The sequence below is a fragment of the Schistocerca serialis genome, chromosome 1, assembly GCF_023864345.2.
Source record: "Schistocerca serialis cubense isolate TAMUIC-IGC-003099 chromosome 1, iqSchSeri2.2, whole genome shotgun sequence".
Taxonomy (NCBI): domain Eukaryota; kingdom Metazoa; phylum Arthropoda; class Insecta; order Orthoptera; family Acrididae; genus Schistocerca; species Schistocerca serialis.
Genome location: NC_064638.1, coordinates 915,399,313 through 915,408,443, shown reverse-complemented (window position 1 = coordinate 915,408,443; position 9,131 = coordinate 915,399,313).

Below are 9,131 nucleotides of genomic sequence, written 5' to 3'. Positions count from 1 at the left end.
TGTTTGATGTATATTCAAGGTGTTGCGTTTGAGAACTTTATTTCGTCTTCGCTCCAGGACATCACTAAGGAGCAAAATAAGGATCCAATCTGGAAGGACATTAAGGAGAAGTGGAGGAGAAAGGAAAGCGTAGCGATTAGACAGCATTATTTAGTCCGCAATGACATTCTTTTTAAACGAAAATCGGTCGACAACTCCGTTTGGTTAGTTTGTATTCCTGATGAGTGGGTCAATAAACTGATTTGGTATACGCATTTCAGTTATGCACACTTTGGTCCCAGAAAATGCTTTCATAAATTACGAGAAAATTGTTATTTCAGTAATATGGAAAAACGTATTCGATCTGTTCTGGCCAAATGCAAATTATGTCAAAAGGCTAAGCCGCCAACAGTTTCTCAAAGAGCACCGTTGTTTCCTATCATTCCAGCGAAATTAAAGGAGATGGCTGCAGTCGATTTGTTCGGTCCAGTGGTTCGTTCTACTAATGGTTTTGCGTACATTTTCGTAGCAGTGGAGTTGACGTCAAAATATGTGTGTTTTACACCTTTACGCAAAGCAACAGCTCGTTCAGTATCTAACGCTTTCATCAAACATTTTCTTAAATAAGTTGGTCATGTTGATAAGGTTATATCAGATAATGGATCACAGTTTCGTTCTAAAATTTGGCTTCGTACTCTACAGCGTCGTAAAATTAAACCAATCTTCATTTCACTTTTTCACCTTCAATCTAACGCTTCAGAGAGATGGATGAAGGAAATCAGTAAATTGTGTCGTCTTTATTGTCATCAGAATCACAGAACTTGGGATCAGTATCTTCATTTTTTTCAAAACATTCTGAATGAACTCTCTAATGATTCAACTTCTTTACCGCCTATACTGGTATTAAAAGATAAACCACCGGCAAATCGCATATCTGAAATCGTTCCTTTTCCGCCTACACGGAAACTGCGGCATTCTGAAGTTGTCAACCTGGCTCTACGAAATATTGCATCTGCGGCTACTAGAAGAGAGAGATCAGCTAAACGTCATGGTCGTTTAAAAATCTTGTCAGTTGGTCAGAAGGTGTTAATTAAGTCCCACCGTTTGTCTCACAAAGGAAAAGGCTTGTGTCGCAAATTTTTTCTGCTTTATAACGGTCCATATAGAATTCGTAAAATTATTCATGATAACACTGTCGAAGTAGAAACTCTTAAATCTCGACGCTCTAAAGGAATACATCATATATCTAACGTAAAAATTTTTGTGGAATGATACACTTTTAAAAAAAAAAAATTTTTTTGTAGAATGACATACTTGTGAGAAACTAACAGCTACATGTAAACATGCGGAGAGTACAAGGATACCGCGCTGTGTTTTGGCGGCGGCACATACTCAAAGCAACAGTCAAGTCTGCGCGCCGCACAAGGCAGTCGTTGACCGCGAACAATTGCTTCTTACGTCACGCGCCTACAGCTGATCGAGCGCTCAGTGCGAATGCACTGACAGCCGTAAACAAATACACAGTTTAATTTCTCCGATTAAATTCAGTATAAAGCTATAGTGACTTGATGAATTATGTTATTAACATTCAGTATTTTTCAGGATACGGTTCTATAAAATATTTAAGAACTTCAGGTAAATTCTGTGCGTGTCCGACGTTAAGACGACTTGCTATCGAGAAATTTTCAGGAAGAATGTAATTTCGAAGAAGAAACTAATAAACTAAAAAAGGTAACTATTAATTGAGTTTATTTTTCAGGTAACATATTTCTACTTAGGTACGTACTTTAGACGTAATTTGCTGCTCGCGATTACGTGATTCATACTTTGTGCTAATTTCATGTTCTATGAATTTACGTGTGAAGCGACGTGCTTGCGTACATTTGCTGATTTTTGTCAATGTTTTATTAATGAACAGGATTGTTATTTGTATATATTATGCATCGCTTGGCTGCACTGCTTTTTCACTGATGTCATACTTTTTAATTATGTGCCTGCTGTGCTTATTTATTTAAATTGTAATTGTAACCTGATTAATTGTGCTGACTGTGTTTATGTATGTAGGTTATACTTTGTGATTTATCTGCTTGCGCTTTCATGTTTACTTATTAAGATTACATATGAACATTTATTTGCTTATGCTGATATGATGCTAATGACATGTTTACTGCTTTGCGTACGGATTGCATATTTATACATATCTGTTGTTGTCATAACTACTCTTTAATTTGGTGTATAGAAATGCTGATGTACAGTGTACGAATATAGAGTTTAGGTTACACTATGGTATAGGTTACAGATTGTTCGCTTGGCAGAGCCTCGTTGTAAGGATTGTGCTGCATCCACTTTTTGACATTCTGTTCTCTACTGGTATATTTACTCGCTATTGCTTGTTTTGCTTACGCTAAGTGCCTTATATTTTTAAGATAAGAAAATGAACTGCTATAATTCGACGAACGACATTAGTACAAGAAACTTCATAGAAGTCACATGAGCTGAGGTTTTATGGAAGCTGTATAAATTTATGCTAATAGGAAGGAGGCTAACGACATGACATACCAAAAATAGGTTTAGACCATTGACAATTATTACACTGCATTTTTCGTGAGCAATTGAAATAGGAAGTGACACTTGACACAAGAAATACTCCACATGTTTGCTTCTGTTTGCCATAATTCTTGAAGTGGTATACACACTGTGAAATATTATGATCATTCACACTCCGTAATCGTACTTAATTACTGAGAGTTAATCGAACTAAGTCTGTTAGAGGTCACGTATGCATTTCTTTTGTTTATAATTTATAATGAGTAGAAGATTTGGGTCAGATGGATTACACAGAGGTTGTGTGTTGACAATGTGTCTTCGATTGTATGGGATGATGAGGTTGGCATTAGGATTTTATCTGTACTTGTTTGAGGAGACTGACTAGAGGAAAGAGTTGTTATGGAAGTGAAATGATATTGGTAATAAGTTTTATATGTATCGACGCATTGAAGAGGTATTATTGAGGTACTATTGAGATTGTGTGAAGTTGATGATTATTGGAGTTTGGGTGGATAAGAGGTAAAGTAAGTGAGGAGCATATATTGGCAATAAGGTTTATATGTATCGACATATTGAAGAGGTATTATTGAGGTATTATTGAGATTGTGTGAAGTTGATGATTATTGGAGTTTTGGTGGATAAGAGGTAAAGTGAGATGCATATTTTTTTTGTTGGTCTTATGGAACAAGGAGGATGAAGATAGCAGACTAGAACACTAAAGTAGAAGGAAGATAGTCTATACACACACTTTGTTAAATCACTAAGCAGTATATACTTTTTTTTTAAGAGAGGAAGTATTTGCATATCTTGGCTCACTGACAGTTGTTCAACAACAGTACATTTGCTCTGGCTTGGCAAACATTGGTCTTGACATGATGACTATGACGTTGACCTAACTATTATTGACTGTTATACATTGCTGCCACTACTACTTGATACACATGATGAACATCAGATTTTGACAGAATTGCATTTACACAGTTAACACTATTCAGTTACACAGTAGTACTTAATGTGGATGAAAGATAAGTGAGTGTGTTTTGTGTGTTTTCCTTTCCTAATCTTACCCACCTACACTCCTGGAAATGGAAAAAAGAACACATTGACACCGGTGTGTCAGACCCACCATACTTGCTCCGGACACTGCGAGAGGGCTGTACAAGCAATGATCACACGCACGGCACAGCAGACACACCAGGAACCGCGGTGTTGGCTGTCGAATGGCGCTAGCTGCGCAGTATTTGTGCACCGCCGCCGTCAGTGTCAGCCAGTTTGCCGTGGCATACGGAGCTCCATCGCAGTCTTTAACACTGGTAGCATGCCGCGACAGCGTGGACGTGAACCGTATGTGCAGTTGACGGACTTTGAGCGAGGGCGTATAGTGGGCATGCGGGAGGCCGGGTGGACGTACCGCCGAATTGCTCAACACGTGGGGCGTGAGGTCTCCACAGTACATCGATGTTGTCGCCAGTGGTCGGCGGAAGGTGCACGTGCCCGTCGACCTGGGACCGGACCGCAGCGACGCACGGATGCACGCCAAGACCGTAGGATCCTACGCAGTGCCGTAGGGGACCGCACCGCCACTTCCCAGCAAATTAGGGACACTGTTGCTCCTGGGGTATCGGCGAGGACCATTCGCAACCGTCTCCATGAAGCTGGGCTACGGTCCCGCACACCGTTAGGCCGTCTTCCGCTCACGCCCCAATATCGTGCAGCCCGCCTCCAGTGGTGTCGCGACAGGCGTGAATGGAGGGACGAATGGAGACGTGTCGTCTTCAGCGATGAGAGTCGCTTCTGCCTTGGTGCCAATGATGGTCGTATGCGTGTTTGGCGCCGTGCAGGTGAGCGCCACAATCAGGACTGCATACGACCGAGGCACACAGGGCCAACACCCGGCATCATGGTGTGGGGAGCGATCTCCTACACTGGCCGTAAACCACTGGTGATCGTCGAGGGGACACTGAATAGTGCACGGTACATCCAAACTGTCATCGAACCCATCGTTCTACCATTCCTATACCGGCAAGGGAACTTGCTGTTCCAACAGGACAATGCACGTCCGCATGTATCCCGTGCCACCCAACGTGCTCTAGAAGGTGTAAGTCAACTACCCTGGCCAGCAAGATCTCCGGATCTGTCCCCCATTGAGCATGTTTGGGACTGGATGAAGCGTCGTCTCACGCGGTCTGCACGTCCAGCACGAACGCTGGTCCAACTGAGGCGCCAGGTGGAAATGGCATGGCAAGCCGTTCCACAGGACTACATCCAGCATCTCTACGATCGTCTCCATGGGAGAATAGCAGCCTGCATTGCTGCGAAAGGTGGATATACACTGTACTATTGCCGACATTGTGCATGCTCTGTTGCCTGTGTCTATGTGCCTGTGGTTCTGTCAGTGTGATCATGTGATGTATCTGACCCCAGGAATGTGTCAATAAAGTTTCCCCTTCCTGGGACAATGTATTCGCGGTGTTCTTATTTCAATTTCCAGGAGTGTATCTCGTAAATATTATTTTATTTGTTTGTAGTGGCTTGCACTGACACCCATAAATATTATACGTTTACTGATATTTGAGTATTTGTAATAGTTAATATGAAAATTATCTGACATCATTTGTGTGTTTGTTATGATTTGTATGTTTAGTGTAAAAGCATTTGTATGTGCATTCAAACTATTGTTCATGCCTGAACTGTCTGATTAGTGATGGTAAATATTATGAACTGTTACCTGCACTTTTCAACATGATGTGTGACACTTAGACATGTTTAATTTCTGCTGATGAACTGTGTGATCAGTGACAGTGAATATTATGGACTGTTACTTGTACTTTTTCTACATGATTGGTGCCACTAGGACATGTTTAATTTGTGCTTATATACTCTGATGAACAGTGTGATCGGTGATAGTGAATATCATGGACTGCTCTCTGGACCTGCTCATCATTGCTAGGTGCAACTGAGGGACTACTTGTATGGAAATGAAGTCACTTGTTGCTGTCTGCACCTAGTCAGCATTGCTGGGTGCCACTAATGGAACTGCTTCTACTGAAATGAAGTTACTTGTTGGTGTCTGCACCTGCTCAACATTGCTGGGTGCAACTGATGGACTGCTTCTACTGAAATAATGTCACTTGTTGCTGTCTGCACCTGCTCAACATTGCTGGGTGCAACTGATGGACTGCTTCTACTGAAATGATGTCACTTGTTGGTGTCTGCACCTGCTCAACATTGCTGGGTGCAACTGATGGACTGCTTCTACTGAAATGGTGTCACTTGCCGGTGTCTGCACCTGCTCAACATTGCTGGGTGCAACAGATGGAACTGCTTCTACTGAAATGATGTCACTTGTTGGTGTCTGCACCTGCTCAACATTGCTGGGTGCAACTGATGGACTGCTTCTACTGAAATGATGTCACTTGTTGGTGTCTGCACCTGCTCAACATTGCTGGGTGCAACTGATGGACTGCTTCTACTGAAATGATGTCACTTCTTGGTGTCTGCACCTGCTCAACATTACTGGGTGCCACAGATGGAACTGCTTCTACTGAAATGATGTCACTTGTTGGTGTCTGCACCTGCTCAACATTGCTGGGTGCAACTGATGGACTGCTTCTACTGAAATGATGTCACTTGTTGGTGTCTGCACCTGCTCTCAACATTGCTGGGTGCAACTGATGGACTGTTTCTGCTGAAATGATGTCACTTGTTGGTGTTTGCACCTGTTGACCATTGCTGGGCTGGAATTATCAACTATTTGTTTTTTTTTTGAATAATTAAAAGTATTTTATGTGAACATTTGTATAAACAGATTTTTTATGTATTGTGTAAACTATTATGTAAAGCCACATGTATGAAAAGAATTTGTATTGCCTACTGTATTTTATATATTAGGTTATTGAAAGGTCAGTGCAAAGCCAAAATTTTAAATAATTATGTGATATTTAGGTATTAATATTATCTTTTATTTTTGTCTGTATTTTTCTGGACGAATTTGGTGGTATTTTCACCACCAATGCTGGCAAAAATACCATCAAATTCTGGCCTGTGGAGGAGGGGCACATGAAAGGTGGCTACACTGAGCCACTGCGCCAGAGATTGCACCAAAGAGTATTATTAAGCCGCCTCCACAGTGCTTGTCGAGAGCTCGTAGTAGTCAGTGCCTGTCGAGGTCTCGTGGTAGTCTGTGCTGAGATGTTGTAGCAGAGAGTGTTTGTTGAGATGTGCTATTAGGCAGTGCTTGCTGAGATGTGATATTGGAGAGTTCTGGTTGAGATATAATGTAAGGATTAGAATGATTTTCATCAATATAAATGAGGTAATTAACTCCGTTTGTTTTTATTTTAGTGTCCTAAATAATGCGTCATTACAGGTTCAGTCAACAAAGCATCTGGCTTGTGTTCTGGTATTAGAGTGTAATTCTGCTTTCATTACGCAATTATAGTATTTCTAATTTTCTTTTATTACGTCAGTATAATTGGTATTTAAAAATTCTTGTCTTGTTGAAGAGGAACCGTGCCAGATGTACGTTGAGTCATACTTCCACATACATAACAGTTATACTTGTGCTTTGGTTTAGTAGGTTTTATAGTTGCTGGGGACTTAATTAATTAATTGTGTTAACGAAAAATTTCATTTCATTCTTGTTGTTGTTCTTTGCAGTCAGATAGCGTAATAATACTAGTCAGGGCCAACCGATTACGAGACACATCGTAATCGGACATACACCTATTAAAAAAAACAAAAAATAATTTCATTTCATTTAATTAAGCCCCCATGCAGTGTTTAGTGGACAGTGGTAGTGATTTGAATGGCATGTCACAAGCATTCTTTGAATCTACACAGAACACAGAGGGTATAGTAGTGATGCATGTTTCTGGAATAAAAATTATTGGTGCTATTGGTAAGCTATTAAAGAGTGTCAAACAAGAGATTTTTGAAAAATAGCTGTTGAAATACAGTTAATCGATGATTCAAAATCTCAGCATTAATGTTATATTTGAGACAATTTATTGCGTAATTAGCCAGCAAGGGGTTCAGCATTCTGTGTTGGATTCATTATGTGGCGATAATGCTTACCCCAGCTGTCTGTCTCATTGTTCATGTTTCTTGAGGCAGTCAACTCTGCTTCTGTCCTATCTGTTGTTTATAAGTGATTCATAGACATTCTGTCTTCGACTTTCACGTAATTTGGTTCAGTAGGATTCTTTAGTGTAGAAATATGTTAGAAAAAGTTTCTCCAATGTTATTATGTTGTGTTAGTGATAAGTAACGCAATCATAACAGGATGGAAGAAAATAAAGTGGTACCATGACTAAAGAATTTCTGACAAACAAATAGAAGGTGAACTGAAAATAAATGGCGTCAGCACATGTGGAAAATAATTACCACATGAAGTAATCAGCTCACTGGTGTAGCAGCAGAGGCAATATGCAGTTATAACCATCTTAAATAGGAGACCTTAATATTAATTGTGGTATAATACAAGTGTTTGTGTTTGGTGCAATCAGTATACGAAGATAATTATTTACCCATAGAAGTGTCACAGTACATCCTTGTTTAACATTAAGGAATTACAACTTAGACATATTTGCCTGGAGTAATGTATGTGCAAAGAATAAGCAATGTTTGTATGTATATCGCCCTTCAGGCTATAATCTTAACCAATTTGATGGAATACAGCGAAGTAATAATTCTTCTAAGTGACACTTTTGTCTGATCAATAAGGAGAGTTAAGTTTGCCTTAGCATTAGTGTTTTTCTGTAGAATCAATTTTGTATTGGATAAGCTGAGCAGGTGTTTATTTATTAGATAACAAAACAATAATGAAATAAGAAAATAATGATTAATGTTATGGTCTTAATGGTTAGGGTCCTTGTCTCTGTAGTAGGGATATTTTTTGAGAATGTGCTCAAGTTGCCACAAAGGTAAGAGATGTAAGAGTAATAATGGAGCTGACAGACATGATTAATGAAAAAGGTAAACGTATACAAACAAATGTGGTGTAACTATACTGATGATATATTTTTGATGCAGGCAACATTGGGTACTGAGCATATAGTGCAATTCATGACAGTGCAGCTCGGAATGAGAGTTTAACCAAGAGAGGAATATTTTAGCGAGGTGCAAGTCATATAATACTGCATCATTGGATCTATATGTTTTCTGAAAACTTCTATTTGTGCTCTGAGGAATTATGAGCTTAAAGTGGTAATACTGGAAGGAAGAAAATTAATTTTGCCGATTAACTGGTAAATGTGGTGCTAGAGTGATGTGAATATTCTGACAGGTAAACTATTTGGTAACATTTTGTGAGAATTTAATTTAATGTTTCAATGAGAGTAGTACTCAGAGTGGAGAAATACGGCAATGATTTGGTACAACTTCCATCCCCTTAATCTTGATTTGAATAGTAGTTAAGTTATGTAATGGTGGCTCTATTCTTTTATCATAATGATTTGTATTTCTATGTTACTGCACACTTTGAGTTTTTTACTAGAGGTAACGCACAACTTGAGTTTTTACTAGAGGTAATGCACATCTTGAGCTGTTGCTGTTTTGTAAATGGAAAAGAGACCCACGTCTTTCAAGTTTAACCTGTTTCAGAC